Source organism: Capsicum annuum, chromosome 8, assembly GCF_002878395.1.
Source record: "Capsicum annuum cultivar UCD-10X-F1 chromosome 8, UCD10Xv1.1, whole genome shotgun sequence".
NCBI lineage: Eukaryota > Viridiplantae > Streptophyta > Magnoliopsida > Solanales > Solanaceae > Capsicum > Capsicum annuum.
The window spans coordinates 74,445,960-74,462,750 of NC_061118.1; the positions used below are offsets into that span (position 1 = coordinate 74,445,960).

Below are 16,791 nucleotides of genomic sequence, written 5' to 3' on the forward strand. Positions count from 1 at the left end.
AAGGGTACGACCTAGGAAAATTAAAAGAAAGAGGGTTTTTAAAAATTACTTGGATGGCACACTATTTTTTTACCAGTGTAGTAGAACTTTTACTATTATCGCAATTCTGCTGCAACACTTATCCAGATGCTGCAGCAGTTACCATTATTCTATCCAAACCTCTTATTGGATCTCTTAGCCCAACTACCTTAAGCCCTGATTTGTAACCCAATAAAAATTTTCTCAGTTTATTTTGAGCTTATTATTTATTGAAAATTATATTTGGGGCGTTTTCACACGTAACAATGGTTTGAGTCGTTACAGACTCTTAAGATAAGCACTTACTATAACTACTAGAAATTACCACTATGGCGACGGTTCAAAAAGCATTGCAATATATATAAAAACCATTTCCATAGACTTACCGCAATAGTTTAGTAAGTGTCCCATATGTGAGCATTGCCATAGATCTATACCAACGGTCTAAGACACAGTTTTGAGAACCATCTCCATAGACTCATCTCTAGCAACGATTATTCTTCCTTCTAATGCAACTCTTATTTTTTTAATTTGCAACAGATTAGAACCGTCGCCATAGATCTTCCACTGCAACACTTATTTTTATCAATTGCAACGGTTTCTAATTGATGCAATAGATAATTGAGAATAGTTTGCAGCTGTTACCAAAATCATATTGCAACAACTTTCTTATAATATTACAATAATTTTTTAGGCTATCACAACGGTTTTTGGGACCTACTACAATGGTATTTTGAAAGCTATTGCAACGGACTATAGGTGTTGCGCCAACATAATAAAGAAATAAGAAATTAATTATATAATAATAAATATTACATTGAAAAAGAAAATAAATCACATAGGAATACATTAATCAATGAATTGTAATGCAAAATATCCAACCTATATAAAAAGCAAATATACAATATAATTTCACAATTCAAGAGTCGACTTAAGTTTACAAAAAGTTCTGAACGATCCCTTAAACATGCATTTCAGCAACACCCCCTAAAATCTTAGCTAGTCTTTCCTGCAACTTCTCCTTGTCTAAGTTAGATGTGTTCAATTCAATGGTTGATTTATTCTGCAAATATAAAGAGCATGTTTATACGTCAACCTCATGCTGAAGTGCACTGTTTGTATTGATATTAGTGCAAAAGTAAGTAAAACAAAACTTGTTCACATTGTTCCTCTATGAACTTCTTCTGAACAGCACCATCAAGAATGAAAAATCATTCTTTGAGATAGTCACCTAAGAAAAAAAAGCATGAGTAGACTAAAACAGCAAGAAACAAGATAAAATCCCCCTGCAAGACTCACTAGAAATCCCAAAAAAGAATTACACTGTGCAAAATTCTCATTCACTTACACTTTTAAAGGAGAATAGAAATATACAAAAGAAGAACCTACTACAGCCAAGTGGCACAGCAAAACTACCTTTTTACAAGTTCCAAGCATCTCGAACTTTACATTTTCAATGCTCAATCCAAGCTCTTCTGTTAAGACCTACCATAGAGCAGATGAGACATTAGTTAGGTGTCATCGAGACAAGCATCAACTATCTTATATATGAGCATAATGGAATAGTTCTAACTTGGCCTCTAGTTAAAATAGCGAGGTCTTGAAAATTGGCTTTACTGTTTTCGCCAAAGCCAGGTACTTTAATAGTGCAAACCAGTAAACTTTAACCAATAATATATAATCACCGAACCAAGAAGTTAAATACAAAACAACAAAGAAAATATATCACCAACATACCTTTATTTCGGCACAAAGCTTGTTCAAAATAAGAGTAGCAAGTGCTTCATTGCCCACATCTTCATCCACAATTAAGAGGGTCTTTTGTCTCTGCATAGATGAAGTAAGAGTAATTTAGATAACTCCATGATCAATCTCATAGAAATCAAATTGATAATCTCAGAAAGAGGATTAGTTATCCTCTATTGATCAAACAAAATAGGAAGAGAATTACCTTCACAGCTAACTCTAATGCTCTCACAACAACATTATCGCTTGGGATATTTTTATCATGAATAAGAATTAGTCGACTGTAACGCCCTGAAATATCATCCCGAGATGCCACATGGTGCCCAAGGATACACGTAGCCTCAAGCTAACCCTTTAAGCCAAAACACTACCCTAGGGTTCCAACACAACAACATACACGCTACGCTAAGGATATAAATATAAGTACATATCATATCACATCGCACATGGCACGGAATATCATTAGACTGTACATATATGGAATGTCTATACACAAACCAACCCAACAATACACTAGTCTGACATAGCCTCTATACAGCAAAATCAACGAGCCATTGGGACAAACCCCCAACTGACTCAACAGACCAAAGGGATCACAAAGCAACAACACCAAAACTAGTAACTTGGTCCTCGAACCATGAGGACTCACCACTGAAGGAACGTAGATGCGGCACTCAGATATCACTGTCGCGGCTGCGACTGAGTACCTAAACCTACATGGTAAGAATATAGCCCATAGAGAAATATGTGGGTCAGCACAAGATACGTACTGAGTATGTGGGGGCACATGCAAAATATAAATAATATCATAAATTTTGTAAAAACATACATACGGACCATAATGACACACCTGGTTTGAGTGACATTGAATCATGCAACTCATAACATCTTAGATAGAAAATGTAGGAGAAAAACCTCATAAATCATTATAGATCATCATAGGCAACTTGACTTACCACATCAAATCTCGGAGTGACTCGGCATTTCAATAAACATGACTCTTATGGACAGGGGAGTTTCCTATAACCGACAATCCCACATGAGCTATGTGGAATACCAACGTTTGAAACCCCCATTGGCGGGAGCATTATACTCTATGATCGCGAGTACAACCTTAAAACTGCAATAATCACAATCGGGCTCTCTGACCAATAATATCATCATCAAACAACCCTACGGTGGCACATAGGTTTGGGGAAATACCAAATTTCCCTCTCGGTGCTAAGTACTACTCCCCGATAAGCTCAGAACGCGTTAGAAAATCCAACACAACATCACAAGGGTCTATCATAAAAACCAAATCAAATCTCTTTCTTATTTATCAAATCATATCAATTTGTGGATTCCTAACTTAACACATTTTAGCTCAAAATATTTTAATCTTCCTCAACATCAACAAGGTATCAATAAATTGAACCATAACCGACTCGACATTTGGACAAGGATATGAAGACTGAATACATAATATTTCCAACAATTTAACTCTTCAAAACCATCCTGAAAATAGAAAGACTCATTGTAACTTCAATATCAACATTTCTCAATTTGCCATCCAACTCTCATTTAAAGGTACTTGAGACATCAACCCATAGTAGAGATATAGAATTTCCAATATTAATTATAAATTCATAATAAGAAAATAGTGGAATGATAGTATAAATCAAGGCGTAACAAATTAAATCATCATACTCTCATAATCAAATACTCTTTGGACATAATTCCATCTCAACATCATACACACGTCGGATAACATAATCCCATAGCTCATGGACAATAATATAAGATATAAAACCATATTTCCAATTCATGGTAAAACATGTAAAATCTCATGTCAATGTAATTCAACAAAAATACTGGGCACAAGATCGAAAGGATAATCTTGTTCAAAGCCCCACATACCTAAAAATGGAAGATGAATATGAACTTCCAACTCCGAAACTTTATTCACGAAAATAAAAGGTGCTTCTTGAAGCCCTTAACATGATCAACTCGAATCCCAAATCAATTTGAAATTTCTACGGTTCAATCAAAAGACATAGAAAGATGAAATTTGGAGTAGTAGGGTTGGGGTTTGAGCCTTAGGAAATTTCGGAGAAAAATGAGCTATTGAATGCTCTTAATGGGCTTAAATACGTGGTTTACTTGGATGGATTGGAGTGGGAATGACTAAAATACCCTTAAAAATCAAATAACGTCAAATTTGTCCTTTGGTGGACTGTTTTGATAGGCTGAATCAGATCGACCATAACTTTTTGCTTCGATGGCCAAATTGAATGAAACCAATTTCATTGGAAAGAGGACTTTCAGAGCCTTCTGTTGATATATAGTAGCTCACCCAGATCATTATGTACAAGGAGTTATGATCGTTTGAAGTTGACCCTAAAATTTGTCTGGCCTCAGTATCTTTTTCCTGCATATTTACTGTTCACCACTATTCACGGTTAGATCGGAATGATCATACCTCATCGCTCAAGTGTCCATTTTGGATGATCCACATATCGTTAAAAAGATTATTTGATGCTCTACGTGATGAGGGGTCGCATATCCAAAAATTCCACACAGAAAAATTATTAATCACGGTAAAGAATAGAATTTAATATATTTTCGTCCGAGATCTTAACGGAAATTTTTTTCTAGGGCATCACATCATCTCCCCCTTGGAAACATTCGTCCTCGAATGTTGATAGGTAGGTCAAGAATACTATGAAAATGAGTATATAGAGAAAAATCATCTTGCCCAAGCATATACTCCATTCTAGATTTTTTTGGATATCTTAGAAAACACACAAGCCAAGATAAACATAGCAATAAGGATTAAATCAAAAGAGAACGATACCTTTGGCATGCTCAGGATTCGTAGGAAAGAGGTGAGGATATTTGGCGCGCATATCCGCTTCGGCTTCCCAAGTAGCACTCTCTACGGATTAATTTTGCCAAAGAACTTTAACCAAAGGAACTTCCTTGTTTCTTAGCCTACGAACTTGAAAGTCAAAAACCTCAACCGGAATCTCTTCATATGAAATACTATCTTGAATACCCGAGCTTTCGGAAGGATCAATCATAATAGAATCACCAATAGACTTCTTAAGCATAGAAACATAGAAAGCCGAATGGACGTTAGATAATTCCGAGAGCAATTCAACCTTATATGCTACCTTCCCAATACGATCCACAATCTTATAGGGACCAATGTAATGGGGACTTAGTTTTCCTATCTTCCCAAATCTCTTCACCCCTTTCATGGGTGAAACTTTCAAGTACACTAAATCACCAACATCAAATTCAAGGTCTTTCCTCCTTACATCTGCATATGATTTTTGACGACTTTAGGCGGTTTTCAACCTTTTCCGAATTAACTTAACCTTCTCCATGGCCTTGAACACCGTATTCGGTCCAGACGCGGCAGCCTCACCAACTTCAAACCAACTAATGGGTGATCTACACCTTCTACTATACAGAGCTTCAAACGGGGCCATTCTAATAGTAGCATAAAAACTGTTATTGTAAGCAAACTCGATTAATGCTAAGTGCTCATCCCAACTACCTTTAAAATCAAGCACACAAGCCCTCAACATATCTTCTAAAGTCTGAATGGTCCGCTTAGCCTGACCATCTGTTTGCGGATGGAAAGTAGAACTTAAACAAATTTGGGTACCGAGACCCTTCTGGAAAGATTTCTAAAACTGAGAGGTAAACTGAGTACCTCTGTCAGAAATAATAGCCAAAGGGATTCCATGAAGTCTGACGAGTTCCCGAATATATATTCTAGCATAATCTTTAGTTGTATACGATGAATGCACAGGCAAGAAATGAGCTGATTTCGTCAGCCGATCTACGACAACCCAAATTGAATCATGATGGCGACGAGAAAGAGGCAAACCAACTATGAAGTCCATATTCACTTCTTCCCACTTCCAAGTAGGAATGCTAAACTCTTGCATCACGCCACTGGGCCTTTGATGCACTATTTTAACCTGTTGACACGTGGAAAACTTTGCCACAAATTCTGCTATGTTCCTCTTCATACCGTTCCACCAATAGATTTCTCGCAAATCATGGTACATCTTGGTAGCACCAGGATGGATGGAGTATCGCGTACCATGCGCTTCCGCCATAATCCTCTACTTCAAGTTACCAACATCAGGAACACATAATCTTTCTTGGAGTCTCAAAACACCATCTCTGCCTTGGGAGAAAACCTCCACCTTTTGGTCTTTAACTGACTCTTTTAACCTGACCAAGGTAGGATCCCTGTCTTGCTTCTCCTTCACTTTCGAAACTAAAAAGGATTCGAAACCGCTTTGCACTCCTATACTACCCTCAGCATCACCAAACAACCTAACCCCTAATCTAGCCAAACGATGTACCTTATCGGCCAACTCCTTCTTACCAATCTCCATGTGTGCTACGCTACCCATGGACTTCTGACTAAGAGCATCTGCTACTACATTAGCCTTGCCCGAATGATATAGCATGCTCATATCATAATCTTTCAATAGTTCTAACCATCGTCTCTGCCTAAGATTCAACTCCTTTTGGGTGAATACATACTGCAAGCTCTTATGTTCCGTGAAAACGTCGACATGGACACCATACAAATAATGTCTCCATATTTTCAAAGCAAAAACCACGACAGCTAATTCAAGATCATGGGTAGGATAATTCTTCTCGTAAGACTTTAGCTGCCTGGAATCATAAGCTATAACCTTGCCCTTTTGCATCAATACACAACCCAAATCGACTCTGGAAATATCACAATACACCACAAAACCATCAACACTGTCAGGCAAAGTCAACATAGGGGCTGAAGTCAGTCGATTCTTCAACTCCTAAAAACTCTTTTCGCAAGATTCGAATCACAGGAACTTCACTTTCTTTTGGGTCAAACGGGTCATAGGAGACACAATAGATGAAAACCCTTCAACAAAACGGCAATGATAACCAGATAGACCCAAGAAACTTCGATATCAGAAGGAGAAATAGGTCTTGGCCAACTCTTTATAGCCTCTATCTTTTGAGGATCAACTCTAATACCTTCAGAAGAAACAACATGACCCAAGAAGGATACAAAGTTCAGCCAGAACTCACACTTACTGAACTTAGCATACAACCGATGAGTTCGAATAATTTCCAACACGATTCGGAGATGATCCGCATGATCACCCTCACTTCGGGAGTAAACAAGAATATCATCAAGGAACACTATTACAAATAAATCCAGATATGGTCGGAATACACGGTTCATAAGATCCATGAAAGCCGCTGGAGCATTAGTTAACCCGAAAGACATCACTAGAAATTCAAAATGACGGTAACAAATTCGGAAGGCTGTCTTGGGGATATCACATTCCCTAACCTTAAGTTGGTGATAACCGAATTTGAGGTCTATCTTCAAAAAGTAGCTCGCACCTTGCAATTGATCAAATAAATCATCAATTCGGGGAAGAGGATATTTATTCTTGATAGTAACCCTATTAAGCTGCCGGTAATCAATACACATCCGCAAAGAACCATCTTTCTTATGCACAAACAGAAAAGGTGCACCCCATAGGGACACACTAGGTCTGATAAAGCTTTTGTCTAAAATATCTTTCAATTGCTCCTTCAACTCTTTAAGTTCCGCGGGAGCCATGCGATACAGAGGAATGGAAATAGGCTGAGTATCGGGAAGAACGTCAATCCCGAACTCTATTTCTCTATCAAGAGGTACTCCAGGGAGATCTTCCAGAAATATATCAAGAAACTCATTAACAAAATTAATTGACTGAATGGTCGGGGTTTCAGACTTAGTGTCTTTAACCCGAACCAAATGGTGGATGCAACCCTTGGAAATCAACTTCCTAGCTTTGAGATAGGATATAAAACGACCCTTATGAATCACAGAACTCCAGGACCATTCGAGGATAGGTTCATCAGGAAACTGAAACTTAACCACACGAGCGCGACAATCAATAGACGCATAGCATGAGTGAAGCCAATCTATACCCAGAATGATATCAAAGTCAACCATATCTAGCTCAATCAAATCAGCATACATAACTCGATGAAAGACAGTAATGGGACATTTCTTATACACCCGCTTAGCAATGATGGACTCTCTTACCGGAGTAGAAACCAAAATAGGCTAAAAAATTAGTTCAGGATCCGTTTCGAAATTTACAGCAACCAGAGGTGTCACATAAGAAAAATTCGAAACGGGGTCCATCGACACATAGACATCAAAATAGAAAATACAGAGCATACCAGTGACAACATCGAGAGAGTCCTCCTGCTCCTGACGAGGTGGTATATCATAGAAACGATTTTGGCATTGACCGCTAGCAGTACTAGATGAAGCACCCTGAGGAGGAATTGGACTGGCTATGGGAGGCGGGGCACTAATAGCCTGACTCTGGGGACGGGCATCACGACTCTGCTATCTGGCATACGGGCAGTCTCTAAGTATGTGGCCCAATTTGCCACAACCAAAACAGCCCCACTGCCCCATATAACACTCCTCAAAATGGTCTTTAGCACACGAAGGAGGATGAGGCCGGTTGCTTACACTGTCCTGAGACCTGAAAGGTACCAACCTATTCTCGAGCTCCTACCTGCCCTGATATACGGGAGCACTAGCTGAGGAAGGCGCAGGTATAAATGGACGTCTCTAAAACTGAGGGCGACTCCCTCCGGAGAATCTAGTCTGACCAGACCCCTGTTGCTCCAATCTGACTCTCTTAATCCCTTTTACTCTTTCTTTTTTCTTTATCTTGTCTGACTCAATCTGTTGGGCGTGAATCATTAACCTAGGAAGATCAATCTACCTGTTGATCATAGCGGATCTATATTCTTTCACCACATAACTCGATACCCCAGTTAGAAACTTGCTCATACTAGTCCTCGAGTCAGCCATCATATTGGGAGCGTACTTCGATAGTTGATTAAACTTAAGACAATACTCCTTAACCTAACCGACATGGATCCTTGTCTCAAATTCATAAACTCCTCTATCTTAGCTTCCTATAGCTCAAGAGGAAAGAATCTATCTAAGAAAGCATCCTGAAATAATTGTCAAGTCAGCAAAGCGGTATCTTCCTCTCTACCCTTATTCCACATCTGCACCCAGTCATAGGCAACATCCTTCAATCGATAAGAAACCATCCCCACACTTTCTTTCTCGGTCACGTGCATAATCTGTGTAATTTTCTTCATTTCATCAACATACATCTGCGGGTCCTCACTTGCTCTCGACCCATAAAACTCTGGCGAATTCATCCGCATAAAGTCACGAATTCGTGTTGCTGCCAAATTATTTTCCTGTGGAGGTGGAGCATTGGCCTGAGTATTGGCGGTAACTGCCTAGGCTAGCATCTGAAAAGCTGCCCGAAATTTGGCATGAAATACCGTCTCATGTAATGGATCAATGGGTTGAGGTTGGTTGTTGTTTTCGCGAGCTCGACGTGGAGGCATTTTCTGTCATAAGAACGCACGAATTAACAGCAGAAGAAAACAGTTGTAAGCATGATAGACTCTTGTAGAAACAAAGAAACAAATTTTCCTAGAACGCCCCACAACCTCTTAATCATAGGTGTGGCACGCTACACACCGATGCTCAAGAATCTACGTAACGTGGCTTGTCAGACTCCCTAGGACTCTTCACAACCTTAGACTCTAATACCAAGTTTATAACGCTCCGAAATATCATCCCGAGACACCACACGGTGCCCAAGGCTACACGTAGCCTCAAGCTAACCCTTTAACCCAAAACACTACCCTTGGGTTCCAACATAACAACATACATGCTACAATAAGGATATATATATAAGTACATATCATATCATATCGCACATAGCAAGGAATATCGTTAGACTATACATATATAGAATGTCTATACACAAACCAAACCAACAATACACTAGTCTGACATAGCCTCTATACAACAAAATCAACGAGTATGTGGGGGCGTATGCAAAATATAAATAATATCATAAATTTCGTAAAAACGTATATACAGACCATAATGACACACCTGGCTTGAGTGACATTGAATCATGCAACTCATAACATCTTAGATAAAAAATGTAGGAGAAAAACCTCATAAATCATTATAGATCATCATAGGCAACTTGACTTACCACATCAAAACTCGGAGTGACTCAGTATTTCAATAAACATGACTCTTATGGATAGGGGAGTTTCCTATAACCGACAACCCCACGTGAGCTACGTGGAATACCAACATTTGAAACTCTCGTTGGCAGGAGCATCATACTCTTTGCCAGGGAGTACGACCTTAAAACTGCAATAATCACAATCGGGCTCTTTGGCCAATAATATCATCATCAAACAACCCTACGGTGGCACATAGGTTTGGGGAAATACCAAATTTCCCTCTCAATGCTAAGTACTACTCCCCGACAAGCTTAGAACGCGTTAGGAAATCCACCATAACATCACAAAGGTCTATCATAAAGATCAAATCAAATCTCTTTTTCATTTATCAAATCATATCAATTTGTGGATTCCTAACTCAACACATTTTAGCTCAAAACATTTTTATCTTCCTCAACATCAACAAGGTATCAATACATTAAACCATAACCAACTCGACATTTGAACAAGGATATGAAGACTTAATACATAATATTTTCAACAATTTAACTCATCAAAACCATCTGAAAAAAACCAAGACTCATTGCAACTTCAATATCAACATTTCTCAATTTGTCATCCAACTCACATTTAAAGATACTTAAGACATCAACCCATAGTAGAGATATAAAATTTCCAATATCAATTATAAATTCATAATAAGAAAATAGTGAAATGATAGTATAAATCAAGACTTAACAAATTAAATCATCATACTCTCATAATCAAATACTTTTTGGACATAATTTCATCTCAACATCATGCACATATTGGATGACATAATCTCATAACTCATAGACAATAATATAAGATATAAAACCATATTTCCAATTCATGGTAAAACATGTAAAATCTCATGTCAATGTAACTCAACAAAAATACCAGGCACAATATCGAAAGGATAATCTTGTTCAAAGCCCCACATACCTAAAAATGGAAGATGAATATGAACTTCCGACTCCAAAACTTTATTCATGAAAATAAAGGGTGCTTCTCGAAGCCTTTAACATGATCAACTCGAATCCCAAATCAATTTGAAATTTCTACAGTTCAATCAAGAGACATAGAAGGATGAAATTTGGAGTAGTAGGGTTGGGGTTTAAGCCTTATAAAATATTGGAGAAAAATGATCTATTGAATACTCTAATGGGCTTAAATCCATGGTTTACCTAGATGGATTGGAGTAGGAATGACTAAAATCCCCTTAAAAATTAAATAATGTCAAATATATTCTTTGGTGGACTGTTTTGATAGGCTGAATCAGATTGACCATAACTTTTTGCTCCGATAGCCAAATTGGATGAAACCAATTTCATTGGAAAGAGGACTTCCAGAGCTTTCTGTTGATATATAGTAGCTCACTCAGATCATTATGTACAAGGAGTTATGATCGTTTGAAGTTGACCCTAAATTTCGCCTTGCCTCAGTATTTTTTTCCTTTCCTGCTGCACACTGCACACTTACTGTTCACCACTATTCACGGTTAGATCGGAATGATCATAACTCATTGCTCGAGTATCCGTTTTGGATGATCCACATATCGTTGGAAAGCTTATTCGATGCTCTACGCGATGACAGGTCACATATCCAGAAATTCCACACAGAAAAATTATTAATCACGATAAAGAACAGAATTCAACACATTTTCGTCCGAGATCTTAACGAAAATATTTTTCCGAGGCATCACATCGACCATCGAGTTCCTGCCAGACATAGCAGAAGCATAGTAAGTTTAAACAAAAAGGAGAATGATGAAACATATGTAAAAAGTGTTTGGCAAAGAACATGTGCGAGCTTAACTAATATTAGCAAACCAAAACCATACACATTTCTGATTCTTTTAATTTATGATAAAGTATGGTGATATGTAACCCCTATCCAACTTCATCCCTTCAACAACTTCTAATTAATTGTCTAGTGTCTTCTCGTCCAGTGTGGTAGTAGAAATAAGTTAGCTACAAATCTTTACAATACCAAGTCTGCCACAAATTAGTCGAACTGTACCAAATGGATACATATTGGACTATGACAAGAAGTTACTGAGCAATAAAATAATTTATCAAAATATATATGCTCGATATCTAGCCCAAATTCTCCCATATAACCACTAAAATTGATAAGGTCTCAATTAGCAAAAGTAAGCAAAATAATCATCTATTTCAGTTCCACCCACATCCCAAGAGCATATCGAAACTTGAAGCTTCCTAATTTTGGACACATTTTAAGCTTATAATATAAGTTAGGACCATGGTGACCAAAAGACACATACAATCTCCGTATACGGCATACATAGATAGATGGACAATAGAATTACTAACTTGAATAGTAATGACACCCTCCTTGCCTACTCTCTCAATAGCCCTGGCAATTAGATCACCAATTTCTATTTCTCCATTTGCAAAGATAGTCCCAACCTCTCAAAAGTTACAACATCAAACTCTTACGAGAAAAATTGCATCGCTTGAGTAAAAAAGAAGATACATAGAACTCTTCAGTGCATAGTTAAATCTTCTTTCCTGGGAGATTTTTTTACTTTTTGCATTTTTCCCCTTCTACTAGTATCTCTTCCCTTTGACTACCTTTTTACTAGTTATTTTCTATTCTTTCTCCCTTTTCGGTATGTGAGGTTGGGAAGGAGTAGTCTTTAGGCCTTCAAGGGAGGGAGGAGGTTGTCTACAAAAGATAAGAGATTTGTCCGCACCAAAAAGGCCTAATAGTACTTTTAAATCATACCACTAGACAACATTGGCATAATCAATTTCCTAATCAATGTTAGCAAAGATATTAAATTCCTACGCCAAGTTAACTTTCTGCACAACTACTTAAGCAGTAGCAGCTGCTACTTTGACTATTACCTAGGCGATGAGTTCTTTTTGAGCTTCGCATTATGCGATAACCTAATTCAACTAAAACCAAGCAAACATTTGATGGAACAGAAAATCTTAATCGTAATAAACACTAATAAGTAATTTTAGATTATATTCCCAAACACTGGTACCTTGATTGAGATAAAAGATAAAAGCCAAAATTAAAGCAGATTAAAAAAGAGAAACTTATCACCTTGATTAAGAATGTGCTAAAGCAAAATAAATTCATGAGGTTTTCTTGTTAAATCCTTGTACTATGATTAAGCCTTGTACACAAATATAGTACAAAGCTTTGTGAACAAATATAGTGCAAAGATACAAACGACTAAACATTTTGCATCAACTTTCTGTAATACCTGTTTCATATAAAAACATCCCTTGTTTCAAATGTAAATAAAAATACAAAATGAGTGACAGATTTGAGAATCCCAAAGATCTTTACCTACTTTTGTCTTGAGTTAGTGACAACTTACATATGTGGCATCCTATACGTAACCTTTTTATATGCAACTTACAAACGACCGAGCATAAGTCATCTTATGAAACAATTTATAGGGATAATTTAACACATAGAAACACAAATAACAATAATATACCCAGTGTAGTCTCATTAGTCATAAGTGGAGTCTGGAGGGTAGTGTGTATGCAGCTTAATCCTATCTTGTGAAGGTAGCGAGGTTGATTCCAATATTCAACACACAGAAAGACGAGGGAAATTGTATAATGGTGAATCTCTTCTTAAACATAAGATAAGGATAATACAACATAGCAACTCACAATGGCACTAGATTCATTTTTTTATGAAGTCATAACAACAACAGATTCATTTGTTCCAAATCAATCAAAGTTCAGATTTACTGTTCAGTAGAACCAGTCAATGGGTTTTGCGCCAAGAGAGCCATGACAAGAAACATGTATAGGGAAACACATTTGGGGCAGAAGAATCTAGAGTAGTTTCATATAGTAAAGGCAATGAATTATAAGGATCTGGATGAGTTTTATAAAGGACTCATCGAGCTGCATCTCAATCCCAATAGGCCAAAATCCATGGAAGGATATGAAATTAAACAGAAAACAATAATTTATGTCAATATTTCCTAGCTCTTGTGGACATTCTCATAAGAAATATTCCCCCAAATCTCAACAACATACCCAGTGTATTCCCACATAGTGGAGTCTGGGGAGGGTAGAGTGTACACAGACCATACCACTACCTCAAGTGAAGTAGAGAGGTTGTTTCCGATAGAATTCCCCCAAATCTCAAAAACAGAAATATTCTTGTGGTAGAAATGAACTCCTACAGGTCCTAGACCCCTCCGTCCCCTTGGACCAACAAGAGGTAGTACAAGAATGTTCCTGAGGTTTTACCCCAAATGTTCTGTTAGTGTACATGTACACGAAGACAAGAGGAGAGACATTGGATTATTACGTATTTACTTCAGGGGAGATTGCTTTCAAAATTGGTAAGTTATTATTGACAGATCCCTAAAATCTATGGTCTTGCATTGAAACAATTGCTAGATAATTCTTAAAGTTATGAGAAGATATCATCACTTACCTTGAATCTCCCACATGTGCCCTCGATTTGCAAAAGATTGTTCTAGACAATTCAAAATATGAACAACACCTTTCAAGAAATAGTCATCAATTTTTAGGTTAACAAAATGCTAAATCAAGCAAAGTAGAGAAAAATAGAAAGTGGCCAAAGACGAAATAGCAAATTCTATGTTTTTGCATTCATGCATAGGCTAATCGTGTAGTACAAACATTTAGTGTAAGATTTATAACTCATCTCTCATCATGCGTATCACTAGACTTGCAACATATGTTAATATATTAATCTCAAACCACAAACAGATAACAGAAGATGGAACATATACTCACTGGAACTAAAACTATAACTGAGTAAAGACTATTTTCAGCAGAATATGTAACTTGATGTAGTGTTCCCTTCAATGGTATCTGAAACCTCAGTCAAAAAATAAACGAGAAGGCACATAAAGAAAATGTTAAAATTCAGATATCCATTGGGAGAAATAAACATCAAACTTTCTGTACTAATGATTTTGTACTCTAATTAATTGGAAAACGTTAGTAGAACTTAATATGCACTAGTTTAATTATCTTTGCAGGGAACACTCTTCATGTTATTGAAAAAGCTAAACACCATGTCATACTTATAATAGGATAATTCACATCCCTTGACCAGTACTTCAATTGCTTTAGATGCAATTGTCCCTAGCTTTGAAATTTATACTAATAATATAATCCCCTATAATTAATCAACTAGATAGCCACTGTCAACTTCCTTAGTAATCACTTTCATCAATCAATTAGCTAACAATTATACAATCATATCATCTTTGTTGAAGCTCTCATAGGATATGCCAAAATTTCTAACCTCCGTCCACAACTGGATATCCATAAATATAATTGACATAAGCACATATTGTGATGTCTTAATGTTTACTAGTGCTGACCTATAGTTTCTTCTTCCCCACTAGATTCTTTGTGCTTCAGGGAATTGTGGGTTAACAAACTATAAGCCTCCAAAGTAGTAACAAAAACAAAATAATCGATCCATAAACTACAATACGGTAAATAAATTGTTAAGTCAGTAATCAAAGTGAAGCAGTGGAGAGCTGAAATTTGGTAAAAAAATACCTTAAAATCACCAAATTAAAAGAAAAAAACAAATTTGCTAGAAAATTGAAGTGCAAATTTGAGAGTTCAAATTGAAGTGGTTGTCAGAGCAATGGAGAAGCTGATCTGTGATCCGAGCATGCACTGATGGTCGATTTGTCATCGAAACATGCACTGGTGGTTGATTTGTGGTCGGAGCACGCACTAGTGGTCGATTTGTGGTCGGAGAATGCAATGGTGGTCGAGTTTGAGGCCGGAGCATAGTACGGTGGCAATTGTGGTCGGAGAGTATTATCGATAGCGATTGTGATATAGTACTGGCGGTGATAGTGGTGTAATACTGCTGGAGATTGTGGTGTAGTACTGGTGGAAAATTTTACTTGATCGGAGAGTCTTGGTGGAGTAGCGTAGTACAACTAGTTCCACTGAGATTTTGCTTATATATTTATCTAATCTTTTCCTTATATATTTATTTAATTATTATTATATTTTTTTTTTTTAATTTTGGCAGTAAAATGAGATCAAGTAAAAAATTGGGAGGGAATAAATCACACAATTGATTCAATTGCCTTTTTTTGTAGATAAAAGTGTTGTCATAGATGACTTTATAGAAACAATTCAAAAAAACCGTTGCAATAAGGCACCTTATTGCAATAGCTATGCTTATAGCACAAAATAGTTCTGCTTGATCAATTTTTTTTGGCAACGGTTGGAACCGTTGCAATAGATGCTCTATAGCATCACTTTTGGAACCATTGTCAAAAGGTTCATTACAATAGGGGTAATTTCTAGTATTGGATTCTAAGACAATTAATTTTTTCTTTTTCTTTTCGGATAAACACTTCTCAATTAGATTTTTTGCTTTTATAGTTGCTAATAAATCACAAAATTTTCTATTGCAAACTTTAGAAGAAATATTTTGATTGTCTTTTTTTTTTGTTTTTTAATGCCTTGTAGGTTTTTCCGCAAAGCACAATTTTGATGATCACGAATGAAATCCCATATTTTGTTAGAGTAGAGAAGAATCTTCAATCTCGAAGACAGTTAGATTTAGATTTGACATATGTGATGACTCAACATCTCAAAAGTCATCTCTATAGCTTATAATCAAGAGAACTAACATCCAAGAATATTCTACGAATTGTCCTTTTGAGGAGTATCAACGACTCATTTTAAGTTTCAAGGTTAAGTCTAAACCCTTAATTTCAAGATCAAATTTCAAGATTAAGGTAGCAAACAAAAGAAGCCGAAGCGATAACTGAAGATCCAAAAGTAGATATAGAGGAAGAGAGTCAAGACAAGTAGAATATATAGGATTTTGTTATTTTCCTTTCTAGATTTATTTTTTCTGATGTAATATCAAGAGCCATGAACGAGAACACCGAAG

At 36.8% G+C, this 16,791-nt stretch overlaps 1 long non-coding RNA gene across 1 annotated transcript; it reads right to left on the minus strand.

The window, feature by feature from the left end:
• Positions 1-1,287: 1,287 nt before the first annotated feature.
• Positions 1,288-2,151, minus strand: LOC107879085. The gene is made up of 3 exons (XR_007044072.1): positions 1,970-2,151; positions 1,756-1,845; positions 1,288-1,503 (listed from the first exon to the last, which is right to left on the minus strand). It is a non-coding gene; the product is annotated as an uncharacterized LOC107879085 (long non-coding RNA).
• Positions 2,152-16,791: the final 14,640 nt, after the last annotated feature.